The 13,302-nt window shown below is 50.0% G+C and overlaps 4 non-coding genes across 4 annotated transcripts; all 4 read left to right on the top strand.

The window, feature by feature from the left end:
• The first annotated feature begins 473 nt into the window (after positions 1 to 473).
• On the top strand, positions 474 to 680 carry LOC126178573 (small nucleolar RNA U3). The gene has a single exon (XR_007536461.1). It is a non-coding gene; the product is annotated as a small nucleolar RNA U3 (small nucleolar RNA).
• A 947-nt stretch (positions 681 to 1,627) lies between these two features.
• On the top strand, positions 1,628 to 1,746 carry LOC126178656 (U5 spliceosomal RNA). Its single transcript, XR_007536541.1, has one exon. It is a non-coding gene; the product is annotated as a U5 spliceosomal RNA (small nuclear RNA).
• A 2,428-nt stretch (positions 1,747 to 4,174) lies between these two features.
• On the top strand, positions 4,175 to 4,381 carry LOC126178571 (small nucleolar RNA U3). Its single transcript, XR_007536459.1, has one exon. It is a non-coding gene; the product is annotated as a small nucleolar RNA U3 (small nucleolar RNA).
• Positions 4,382 to 10,803: 6,422 nt separating this feature from the next.
• LOC126178597 (U5 spliceosomal RNA) lies at positions 10,804 to 10,922 on the top strand. The gene has a single exon (XR_007536482.1). It is a non-coding gene; the product is annotated as a U5 spliceosomal RNA (small nuclear RNA).
• Positions 10,923 to 13,302: the final 2,380 nt, after the last annotated feature.

Below are 13,302 nucleotides of genomic sequence, written 5' to 3'. Positions count from 1 at the left end.
AGTGGCGATATATCGACAAGAGTTTGCACTGTTAGGGTGAGGTGAATAAACTAGTGCGGTGCGAAAATTTTCGAAGAGAGAGGCGGCTTTAAAGAAAGCACAAGGGTCGTATGAACGCCGTCTTGTGTGTTTGTCTTTCAGTGGCTATTTGGCATGTCTGCTTGCGGCATAGGATGCTACTGTATGTGCCCCAGGCCCCCATCTAGCGGCCGGAGGTGCAAGCGGTGTTTACATACAGTCTCGCGTGAGGCAATGGTCTCTCATTTCGGAAGACAAGAAGCACTGGTAGCGCACAAAATAGCTGAGTGAGATCATGGCGGCCAAGTAAGAGTAGAAGTAGGTTCTTTGCAGAATGTCCGAGCTTAAGAAATTCTTCGATAAGTAAATCGCGAAATGTGAAGAGTGTGTCGTATTCTCGTAGGGCGTGTTGACGGTCTCGTGGCATAAGTAGCGAGCGGTGATAGCTTGCTAGCAAGATCATACTTCACAGGATCATTTCTGTAGGATGTCTTCAACTCTCTCTAGTTCAAAGCTGGAGTAGACGTAACCACGATGATGAGTGGTAGCACTGTCCCTGAGCGTGAGGCTTGCGATCGAGATTCATCGCATCTTGGTTGTAATCGATGATCGTGCACCACATTCTGAGGGATGTGGGAAGGGAATAGCGCTTTCCGAGTGGTGGTTTTATTATATAGAATAGAAGAAAGCATAAGTCATACTTTTGGTATCGGGACCCGCGTCGTTGCAGCAATGTCGCTACAGGTTGTGGAAGGACTTTGATTGCGACATGTCATGAAAGCCTTGTGGGAGTTTCTCGAGTGGCACGGGGACGAGCCATTTGATTTGGCCTGCTCCAAGTGCTAGGCTTGGATGACAGCGACGTACTTTTGAGTTACAAGAATGAGTGAGCAACACAAGAAGAGTGCAATTGATGACCATAAACGGCTGACACACAACACAGTCTTGATAATCAGCACTAATGCATGATGTACGGAACATTTAGGAGGAGCGCGTTTGGCTAGCAAACATGAATTGAGTGATTTGCAAGGCACTGTTATCTGCAAGAAGGAATGCATGGAATTCGCAAATGAATAAGACTGGTTCAAATACTATCGACAGAAATTTTATTTCTGTTGTCAACTAGTATTAATTAGTTGTGTGGGAGCAGGGGGATATTTCCCTTGCACCATACATCTACATACAGGTTGCGTCTGATGTGGCCTAGTTTTGCGTTCAAAGAACTATCTAGTTGCCTGTTTTTTCAGTGAACGAGTGTGGTGGGGAGGAGAGAGATTAGTGTTAGATGCAGAGCAGTGCGGGCAGATAGTTGTGTGTCTGACGGTGGGTCGCCGAGAGGAATTAGGCGTGCTGCCATCTGTCGGCAGGTGAGGTAATGAAGCAGCTTGAATAGTGACAGAAATGATGAAAATAGTTATCTAAAGAGTAATATCGACGACATTTGGCAGACACGTATTTCAGCGCTGACAGTTAGTTTGGGGTGTGTGCTTGCATGGCACTGGAAGTCTGTTGACGGTAGAGAAGTAGACAAGACGGAAAGAATTTTCCGCGTTCTCGCGGAGAAGCAATAGAGAAGCAGCCATAAGTATTGAAGTGAGGGCTTTGATCGGCACTCTGGTTTCCCTTCAAAACGAATAAATCTTTCGCCTTTTACTAATGATTTCCGTGGAGGGGAACATTAAATGAGTCTATAAGGCATTTTTCGTAGTGCTCGGCTATTGCTGAGCCATAATCACAAGTAAAACGTAATGTAATTAGCAAGAGGTAGGTTGTGTTGTGAGAATGAAGGGCGTGGAGTAGCGGATCACGTTGGATCAGGTAGATGCTTTTTTAATTTGAAAATGCAATTGGCCGTTTCGTAGTATAATGAAACAAGTACATTTGCCCTGAAATGGCTTGCAGTGTGTTAGGCGATTGTGTAAAGAGAGAGAGAGAGCGCTATTTATTGTCCTGGAAACTCTTGGTGAACCCTTTCCGCATCTCAGTTCTAGATGATTTGAGGGTGTTTACTTGCACTGCAGTTGCACAACAGCATATAAGCCGATATTTGGAAGTGAATGATGAATTGAGAGGCTTTGTAATAAATACTAGTATGTGATTAGTAGATTGTGTTTTGAAACCCAAAATTATTTTTACCGCACAAGTTTGTGATTTGTAGGTATGATGTGAGTGAGATTTGGGCTGTAGATGGTGGTTAGTTGGGCAGGATGAGCATTTCAATTGTTTTCAATAGAGTGGATATTAGTGGCACTGGCTTGTTGCCATAATGTGGCATTGGTTCTTTGTTCATAACAGTGTACTCAGTTTTGTAGAAGATTTAGGTGAGAAAGAGACAGTTGTTGAATATGACATAGATAGCTAGAGATGAATTGAGTAGCAATTTCCTGGTAGTTGTAGTTTGGGTATGATGTGTCTCAGTGAGAGATAAATCTTGAAATGGAAGGGTTGTTCCTAGCTACAGTCTTGGAAACTATGTATCTGCTGTTGACTCCAATGTTTTCAAGATTACTTGTGTACAAAATTGGCCAGACTTTGCAGTTTCTTCTTCAGTAAATCAGTGGAAGGTGGTGCAGATAATGGTATAAATGTTCAGTGCCTCCTGTGAGTTGTTGATGCTGCTTGTCTTTTAAGTAAAATTGATAGGGGCTCTTGATTGACCCAGCCATAGACAGAGCTGGTGCATACTTGGCTTGAGAAGACTTTGGCCAGTAAATGATGAAATACCAACACATTGCTCACAACAAAGCTCCTTTCCCTGCATTCTAGTTTCCCTCGGGTATAGAGTGACATGATATTGGCAGATAATCACTTTGATCAGGCTGTTTGTTTTTTTTTAATGCTCTTTTACCAGAATCCATTCATAGTGATAACTGTGTTCTCTGGTGGAACACGATGAGAACATTGTGTGAAGTGCACAGAAGTAGCTATTTGAGTGTGTGTGAAAATGTGAGGTAACCACTGTTACTCCTAAATTTCTGTGGAATTAAGTTTTCTGTGTGTGTCTGAAAATCCAAGTGGTTCAAGTTGGTAGTTTATTTGTTGCAAGCGAAAAAAGCTTTTTAGTAAACTGAGGCACTAGCATTAGTTTCCTGTTCACTGTGACAAGGAAGCTAGTATAAAAAGTAGTTTGTGGTTTTGTTTGCAAAGAAGTGCTCATGGGATGTAAGCACTGCTTGAGATTATTCTGAGATGATTTTTTGAAGGGGGGGGGGGGGGAGATTGCTAAACATCTAGCATTTTAGTAAGGAGCTTGTCGGAGTAGTCGTAAAATTGTTATTTTATGAGAAATTTCTTTATTCATAGCACATGGCCATCATAGTTGAAGCATAAAGATTGGCATGGTATGCGTAGGTCTGTAAAATGTCCTGACAGTGATGTTCACAGAGACTTGTTGTATACTTTGATTCTTCATCTGTTTAACAGTAGACATAAGAAATGTATTAGTGGAGCAAGTAGCTGTGAAATTACTGGCGTATGATTGATAGTATGGACGTGGCGCTGAGTGGAAGTGTTTGTTTAGCTGTGGGTGTTTTCATAATTGCCATGTGAGGAAAAGCAATACTCTTGATAGGCGAAAAGAGATACAGAGAGAAACACATTTATTGCGAGTATTATATATCAGCAGCTCTTGGGCGGGTATCAAGCTAGACGCAAAGTGAAACGAAAGAGGAAGTATGCATGAAAGTGGCGATATATCGACAAGAGTTTGCACTGTTAGGGTGAGGTGAATAAACTAGTGCGGTGCGAAAATTTTCGAAGAGAGAGGCGGCTTTAAAGAAAGCACAAGAGTCGTATGAACGCCGTCTTGTGTGTTTGTCTTTCAGTGGCTATTTGGCATGTCTGCTTGCGCCATAGGATGCTACTGTATGTGCCCCAGGCCCCCATCTAGCGGCCGGAGGTGCAAGCGGTGTTTACATACAGTCTCGCGTGAGGCAATGGTCTCTCATTTCGGAAGACAAGAAGCACTGGTAGCGCACAAAATAGCTGAGTGAGATCATGGCGGCCAAGTAAGAGTAGAAGTAGGTTCTTTGCAGAATGTCCGAGCTTAAGAAATTCTTCGATAAGTAAATCGCGAAATGTGAAGAGTGTGTCGTATTCTCGTAGGGCGTGTTGACGGTCTCGTGGCATAAGTAGCGAGCGGTGATAGCTTGCTAGCAAGATCATACTTCACAGGTTCATTTCTGTAGTATGTCTTCAACTCTCTCTAGTTCAAAGCTGGAGTAGACGTAACCACGATGATGAGTGGTAGCACTGTCCCTGAGCGTGAGGCTTGCGATCGAGATTCATCGCATCTTGGTTGTAATCGATGATCGTTCACCACATTCTGAGGGATGTGGGAAGGGAATAGCGCTTTCCGAGTGGTGGTTTTATTATATAGAATAGAAGCAAGCATAAGTCATACTTTTGGTATCGGGACCCGCGTCGTTGCAGCAATGTCGCTACAGGTTGTGGAAGGACTTTGATTGCGACATGTCATGAAAGCCTTGTGGGAGTTTCTCGAGTGGCACGGGGACGAGCCATTTGATTTGGCCTGCTCCAAGTGCTAGGCTTGGATGACAACGACGTACTTTTGAGTTACAAGAATGAGTGAGCAACACAAGAAGAGTGCAATTGATGACCATAAACGGCTGACACACCACACAGTCTTGATAATCAGCACTAATGCATGATGTACGGAACATTTAGGAGGAGCGCGTTTGGCTAGCAAACATGAATTGAGTGATTTGCAAGGCACTGTTATCTGCAAGAAGGAATGCATGGAATTCGCAAATGAATAAGACTGGTTCAAATACTATCGACAGAAATTTTATTTCTGTTGTCAACTAGTATTAATTAGTTGTGTGGGAGCAGGGGGATATTTCCCTTGCACCATACATCTACATACAGGTTGCGTCTGATGTGGCCTAGTTTTGCGTTCAAAGAACTATCTAGTTGCCTGTTTTTTCAGTGAACGAGTGTGGTGGGGAGGAGAGAGATTAGTGTTAGATGCAGAGCAGTGCGGGCAGTTAGTTGTGTGTCTGACGGTGGGTCGCCGAGAGGAATTAGGCGTGCTGCCATCTGTCGGCAGGTGAGGTAATGAAGCAGCTTGAATGGTGACAGAAATGATGAAAATAGTTATCTAAAGAGTAATATCGACGACATTTGGCAGACACGTATTTCAGCGCTGACAGTTAGTTTGGGGTGTGTGCTTGCATGGCACTGGAAGTCTGTTGACGGTAGAGAAGTAGACAAGACGGAAAGAATTTTCCGCGTTCTCGCGGAGAAGCAATAGAGAAGCAGCCATAAGTATTGAAGTGAGGGCTTTGATCGGCGACGATCTCCGGCGGTACACCGAAAGGTTACCGCCCTTCGATAGTGCACCTTCGCGCTAATCGAAGTGTTAGGGGTTACAGGTGCCAGCCAGCCAGCCAGCCCGCCAGCCCGCAGCAGCAGCCAGCCCGCAGCAGCAGCAGCAGCAGCAGCAGCAGCAGTACGCGGTACCGGCCTGCAGCAGTGGTCAGCCAGCCAGCCAGCCAGCCAGCAGCCGGCCAGCCAGCCAGCCAGCCAGCCTGCCAGCCCTCCGGTGGCAGCCGCAGTTCAGCCAGCAGCAGCAGCAGCAGCAGCAGCAGCAGCAGCAGCAGCCGCCGCCGCCGCCGCCCCGGCCCCGTCCGCGGCAGCAGCGTCCCTGCCTCTCGCCGCCGTCGCCGTCGCCGTCGCCGTCGACGTCCGTCCGCCGTCCGCCGTCTCCCAGTGTGTGTCCTGTCCTTTTCGTGTTGTGCTTTTTCTTTCTTCTTCTTGCCGTCATGTCCGCCCCCACCACCACCGTCACTACTACCACCACCGCCATCGTGTATACGTCCCCATCCGCCGCCTCCACCACAATCACTTGGTGTGCCCAGTCCCGCCCCCCTCCTTCCATCCCTCCCCTCCTCTCTATCCCTTCGCCCTCGCTCTTTGTCGCCCCCTCTCCCGCTTCCTCCTCTCGTTCTGATCCCTTCCCCCCACTCCCCCAGCCTGTCACTGCAGCTCCGGCTAGGGTGGTGGCCCGTCGGGCCACTGCCCACGCCCAGCTCTCCCCGTCGCCATCGCCGTCACCGCCGCCTCCACCACCACCGCCATCTTCATCGACTTCACCGTCGCCGTCACTGCCACCTTCGCCTGCGCCGTCACAGTCATTATCTCCGGCGCCGACTGCTGCGTCCGTGCCGGGATCTGTCCCTTCCCACCACCTCCCCATCGTTCCCGTCCCTCCTGTCACCACCCGCCCATCTGCCGCTGTCAAACGCCCTAGTGGCGCCTCCACTTCCTCTACTCTTAAAAAGGCTCCACCCCGCCCCCCATCCCCACCCCAAAATGCCATGGACGTCTCCCCACCAGGCCCCGCTCCCTCCTCCTCCTCCTCCTCCTCCCCCCCCGGTCTCTACAAATATCTCCTGTCCCGTCCGATCCTTCCTTCCTCGAGGCCCGGAATCTCTCCCTCCTCCTCCGCCAACATTTCCCAGGCGCCCCCATCTCTCTCCTTACTCCCAGACGGGATTCTGTTCTTATCTCCTCCCCCAGCCCGACCCTCCATACTGACATCCTCTCCCGCCTCCCCATCACCCGTTTTGGTCCTCACGCCTCCCTCACCCCTGCTCCCTCCCCATCTCCTACCCGCCAACCCCAACCCCCGCGTCGCCCGCCGACCCTCACCGCCGTGATCACTCGGCTTAGCCCGTCGATCACGGAGGAGGAGGTGCTGGCGGAGCTGAAGGCCCATCCCACCCTGGAGGTGCGGGCAGTCCGCCGCATCTTCAACGCGACCGGCCCCACCCGCCTTATGCGGGTTTTCTCAGAGGACGCCCCCTCCATTGACCGTCTCCTGAAGGAGGGTGCCCTCCTCTTCAATCAGCGGTACAAAGTCGACCCCTCCCGTTCCCCCCCTCACTCCCTGCGCTGCCAGAGATGTCTGCGCTACAATGCACACACAACAGCCGAGTGCCGCGAGGCCCCCACATGCCCGCATTGTCGCCAAGCGCACTTCCTCCGGCAGTGCCCCAACCTCCAATCCCCTCCCTCCTGTAATACCTGCAGCCTCCCCCACCCTACCTACTCCCAAAAGTGTAAAGCCCGGCCCCCTCCCACCACCCCTGAACTCACCGTCCCTGTCCGTCCCCTGGACGCACCCACCCCTCCTGACAATTCCCTTCGTCCCCCCCCCACTGCTGAGGACATCATCAGGTTCCTCACCATTGTCCTCCAAAACGTCCATCCCTTTCAGCGCCCCCACACCCTCCAACAGATCTCCCTCGCCGCCCGTTCCATATTCCACCTTAAAATGTACGCCACCTATTCCAATAACCAGGCCCATTTCACCTTCTCCCGCCTTGACACCCTCGTCTAAATCCTTATCATGGCGCGACAGCATCGTATCCTTTTCAACAATATCCGCTCCCTTCCCGCCAACAAGAACCTCTTCCTGCACACCCTTGCTACCCACCGTGTGGATGCCCTCCTTCTCAATGAAACCTTCCTCCAACCCCGCCACTCCATCCACACCTCCCCCTATCTCCTCCACCGCTCCGATAATCCCCTCCCAGTTGCGCGTGGCGGAGTTGCCATTGGCCACCACCGCCAGATCCCTGTTCGGCTGCAACCTCTCCTTCCCCGACCCCACCGAACACCTGATCCTTAGTCTCTTCTTCCCCGGCCTTACCGTTACCTGTGCCACCATCTATGTCCGCCCCAACGCCCCTCTTCCTTTCGACTTCCTCTCCCACATCGACCGTACCTTCTCCTCCTATGTGATCGCCGCCGACCTCAACATCCATAGTCGCTCCGCTGCCCAGTTGCGGCGGTGGCATCGGTTCCTCTCCTCCCTTCAAGGCGACCTCGTCCCCATCCCCCAGCACACCCGCCCCGAATCCAATTCCACTCCCGATGTTATTCTTTCCTCCCCCAACCTCCTTGGTCGCATTACGGTGGATGTCCTGGAGCCTATTGGTAGTGACCATCTCCCTGTCCTCCTCACCGTTTCCGACGGTCGTCGCCCCCGCCCCGACCCTCGTCATGACCCTCCCCCAAGTACATCCATGACTATTCCCGTGCCAACTGGGATGCCTACCGGGATACCCTCTCCACTCAGGTCGATAGCCACCCTCTCGCCTACCGCCGTCCCGATGATGTCTCCCATGCCGCCTCCTTTCTCCAGCAGACCTTGTCATGAGGCCGTGGAGGCCCACGTCCCTACTGTTGCCATCCACCCCCACCGTCCTACCTTACCACCACAGGCCGTCCTCCTCCTCCGTGAATCCCGTCGTCTCTACCGTGCCTTCCTCCGCACGCGTGACCCGGACACCCTACACGACGCCACCGGCAACTACAGCGACACATTCGAAATTTGCTCGCGGCTACGAAACGCCGGGACTGGCGACAGACATGCACCCGTTTAAATGCTACCCTCCCCATCAACTCGTCCAAGTTCTGGACCGCCTTCCGTCGCCTTACCGGAACTAAGCCCTCCCCCTACTATCCTCTTCTCCACGATGACCACCCCTTCCCTGACGCCCTTAGTTAGGCCAACCACTTTGCCTCCTACCTGTCCGATGTGTTTTCCATCCCTGATGATCCCCGGTTCGATTACTCCCTCTTCCCAGATATCCGCGATCGAACTGACACCTCTGTCCCTCCCCTCGCTCCTGGTTTCCAGTACTTGGACAACATTCCACACACGGAACTTAACGCCCCCATCACTACACAGGATCTCATTACTACACTCCGCACCAAACGCAACACCGCTCCTGGTCACGATCGTGTCACCTACCGTCACCTTCGTGAAGCTCCTGTCTCTTTTCTCTCCACCCTGGCCAGGCTCTACAATGTAGTCCTGTCCACTGGTTACTACCCCGACCTGTGGAAAACCTCCCGTATCCTCATGTTCCTCAAACCTGGCAAACCGCCGTCCGCCGTCTCCTCCTACCGTCCCATCAGCCTTACCTCGGTCTTCAGCAAGGTCCTGGAATCTATCCTCACCCGCCGCATCCACCAGCATCTCCGCCAGCACCGCCTCCTCCCCGTTACCTAGTGTGGCTTTCGGCCGTCCTTCTCTTCCGACGATCTTCTCCTTCACCTCACTCATCTCCTTTCCGAACAGCTCAATTCCCGTCGCTCCGCAATCTTCCTCTCTCTTGACCTCGAACGCGCATATGACCGCGTATGGCATTCCGGTCTCCTCTTCAAGCTCCAAACCTTCGCCCTTCCCATTAACTACGTTCGTCTGATCGGTTCCTTTCTCTCCCGCCGTCCTTCCCGTGTCACCATCCATAACACCGATTCCTACACCTTTTTCCCCTCCGCCGGTGTGCCCCAAGGCTCCGTCCTCTCCCCCCTTCTGTACTTGTTGTACACGGCGGACATGCCGCCGCCGTCACCCCCCGTCCACCTTCTCCAGTTTGCTGATGACACCGCCTTCCTTGCCCTTGCCCCCACCCTGCGACGCTCCCAACACCTTCTCCAATCCCATCTTGACCGGTTCACCGCTTGGTGCAACCAGTGGTTGCTCAAGGTCAATCCTTCCAAAACCCAGGCGATCATTGTAGGCAAAACCACTCCCTCCTTCCGCCTCCTTGATTTTTATCTCACCGTTTATGGCCGTCCCATCGCTCTCACCCCCACCCTTAAGTACCTTGGCGTCACCCTCGACCGCCGCCTCTCCTGGACTCCCCATCTCCAGACAATCCAAGCCAAGGCACGTTCCCGACTCCGTCTCCTCAAGCTCCTTTCCGGCCGAACGTGGGGTCTGGACCCCTCCACCATCCTCCACACCTATCAGTCCCTCATCCGCCCTATCCTCTGTTACGCTCATCCAGCCTGGATCTCCGCCCCCCCCTTCCTTTTATAAATCCCTCCAAATCCTTGAACGCCATGCTCTCCGCCTTGCCTATCGCATCCGTCTCCCCTCCCCCACGCGGATCCTGTATGACCTTATCCCCTTCCCCCACCTCCTCCTTTTCCTCGAAAGGATACGAATCCTCTACGTCTCCCGTAAACTCGATCCTCCTCACCCGCTCGTCTCCCCGATCCTCTCCCAACCCCGCCCGCTGCCGCGCCTGTACTCCCATGTCCCACCCGGTCTCCATCTCTCCACCCTCCTTACCCTCTCCCAAGGTGGCTTCCGCCAGCTCCCCCTCCCTGATGATGCCCTCCTCCCCTCCATCTACCCCTCCTACCAACTTTGATCCTCCCGCCCTCCTCCTGTGCTTGCTCCTCAGGGCACCCTCCCTCCCTTCTCTCCCTTTTCCCTCCCTCCTCCTTTTCTCGTCCCTCGTCCCCCGGGCCCCCCCTCTCCTGTCCCTATCCTCCTGTCCCCGTCTCCTCAGCCGTGGCATCCTCTTTTCCTCCCCTCTCCCCTTCCTCATCCCTGTTGCCCTCTTGGCAGGTCCCCGGACTCGCACACGCTAAGTGGACATTCGCGCGCCGGAGATCACCGCCATCAGTGTCTCGTGTGTGCCGTCATGTTTAGTGTTCCGTTTCGCCGTCACGCTCCACTGTTCACCTGTGACATCGTCTTCTTCAGTGTTTGTGCGTCGGGTCTCCCGTTCCTAGTGTGGATTGTCATCAAGTGTGAACGGCTTCTTGTGCTTTTCTGTTCTTGTGTCTCCTGTGTTTTCCCGCCGTTTTTCTATGTAATGTCTCTTCTTTGTTTATCTCCATGTACTCTCTTCGGCTGAAGAGCAGCGTATTGTGCTGCTGCCAGCCTACCTGTTTGTTCAGGTTTCAAAATTACAATAAAGTAAAAAAAAAAAAAAAAAAAAAAAGCTTTGATCGGCACTCTGGTTTCCCTTCAAAACGAATAAATCTTTCGCCTTTTACTAAAGATTTCCGTGGAGGGGAACATTAAATGAGTCTATAAGGTATTTTTCGTAGTGCTCGGCTATTGCTGAGCCATAATCACAAGTAAAACGTAATGTAATTAGCAAGAGGTAGGTTGTGTTGTGAGAATGAAGGGCGTGGAGTAGCGGATCACGTTGGATCAGGTAGATGCTTTTTTAATTTGCAAATGCAATTGGCCGTTTCGTAGTATAATGAAACAAGTACATTTGCCCTGAAATGGCTTGCAGTGTGTTAGGCGATTGTGTAAAGAGAGAGAGAGAGCGCTATTTATTGTCCTGGAAACTCTTGGTGAACCCTTTCCGCATCTCAGTTCTAGATGATTTGAGGGTGTTTACTTGCACTGCAGTTGCACAACAGCATATAAGCCGATATTTGGAAGTGAATGATGAATTGAGAGGCTTTGTAATAAATACTAGTATGTGATTAGTAGATTGTGTTTTGAAACCCAAAATTATTTTTACCGCACAAGTTTGTGATTTGTAGGTATGATGTGAGTGAGATTTGGGCTGTAGATGGTGGTTAGTTGGGCAGGATGAGCATTTCAATTGTTTTCAATAGAGTGGATATTAGTGGCACTGGCTTGTTGCCATAATGTGGCATTGGTTCTTTGTTCATAACAGTGTACTCAGTTTTGTAGAAGATTTAGGTGAGAAAGAGACAGTTGTTGAATATGACATAGATAGCTAGAGATGAATTGAGTAGCAATTTCCTGGTAGTTGTAGTTTGGGTATGATGTGTCTCAGTGAGAGATAAATCTTGAAATGGAAGGGTTGTTCCTAGCTACAGTCTTGGAAACTATGTATCTGCTGTTGACTCCAATGTTTTCAAGATTACTTGTGTACAAAATTGGCCAGACTTTGCAGTTTCTTCTTCAGTAAATCAGTGGAAGGTGGTGCAGATAATGGTATAAATGTTCAGTGCCTCCTGTGAGTTGTTGATGCTGCTTGTCTTTTAAGTAAAATTGATAGGGGCTCTTGATTGACCCAGCCATAGACAGAGCTGGTGCATACTTGGCTTGAGAAGACTTTGGCCAGTAAATGATGAAATACCAACACATTGCTCACAACAAAGCTCCTTTCCCTGCATTCTAGTTTCCCTCGGGTATAGAGTGACATGATATTGGCAGATAATCACTTTGATCAGGCTGTTTTTTTTTTTTTAATGCTCTTTTACCAGAATCCATTCATAGTGATAACTGTGTTCTCTGGTGGAACACGATGAGAACATTGTGTGAAGTGCACAGAAGTAGCTATTTGAGTGTGTGTGAAAATGTGAGGTAACCACTGTTACTCCTAAATTTCTGTGGAATTAAGTTTTCTGTGTGTGTCTGAAAATCCAAGTGGTTCAAGTTGGTAGTTTATTTGTTGCAAGCGAAAAAAGCTTTTTAGTAAACTGAGGCACTAGCATTAGTTTCCTGTTCACTGTGACAAGGAAGCTAGTATAAAAAGTAGTTTGTGGTTTTGTTTGCAAAGAAGTGCTCATGGGATGTAAGCACTGCTTGAGATTATTCTGAGATGATTTTTTGAAGGGGGGGGAGATTGCTAAACATCTAGCATTTTAGTAAGGAGCTTGTCGGAGTAGTCGTAAAATTGTTATTTTATGAGAAATTTCTTTATTCATAGCACATGGCCATCATAGTTGAAGCATAAAGATTGGCATGGTATGCGTAGGTCTGTAAAATGTCCTGACAGTGATGTTCACAGAGACTTGTTGTATACTTTGATTCTTCATCTGTTTAACAGTAGACATAAGAAATGTATTAGTGGAGCAAGTAGCTGTGAAATTACTGGCGTATGATTGATAGTATGGACGTGGCGCTGAGTGGAAGTGTTTGTTTAGCTGTGGGTGTTTTCATAATTGCCATGTGAGGAAAAGCAATACTCGTGATAGGCGAAAAGAGATACAGAGAGAAACTCATTTATTGCGAGTATTATATATCAGCAGCTCTTGGGCGGGTATCAAGCTAGACGCAAAGTGAAACGAAAGAGGAAGTATGCATGAAAGTGGCGATATATCGACAAGAGTTTGCACTGTTAGGGTGAGGTGAATAAACTAGTGCGGTGCGAAAATTTTCGAAGAGAGAGGCGGCTTTAAAGAAAGCACAAGAGTCGTATGAACGCCGTCTTGTGTGTTTGTCTTTCAGTGGCTATTTGGCATGTCTGCTTGCGCCATAGGATGCTACTGTATGTGCCCCAGGCCCCCATCTAGCGGCCGGAGGTGCAAGCGGTGTTTACATACAGTCTCGCGTGAGGCAATGGTCTCTCATTTCGGAAGACAAGAAGCACTGGTAGCGCACAAAATAGCTGAGTGAGATCATGGCGGCCAAGTAAGAGTAGAAGTAGGTTCTTTGCAGAATGTCCGAGCTTAAGAAATTCTTCGATAAATAAATCACGAAATGTGAAGAGTGTGTCGTATTCTCGTAGGGCGTGTTGA

Source organism: Schistocerca cancellata, chromosome 3 (assembly GCF_023864275.1).
Source record: "Schistocerca cancellata isolate TAMUIC-IGC-003103 chromosome 3, iqSchCanc2.1, whole genome shotgun sequence".
NCBI classification, from domain to species: Eukaryota; Metazoa; Arthropoda; class Insecta; order Orthoptera; family Acrididae; genus Schistocerca; species Schistocerca cancellata.
This window is presented reverse-complemented; position numbering and strand designations above follow the sequence as displayed.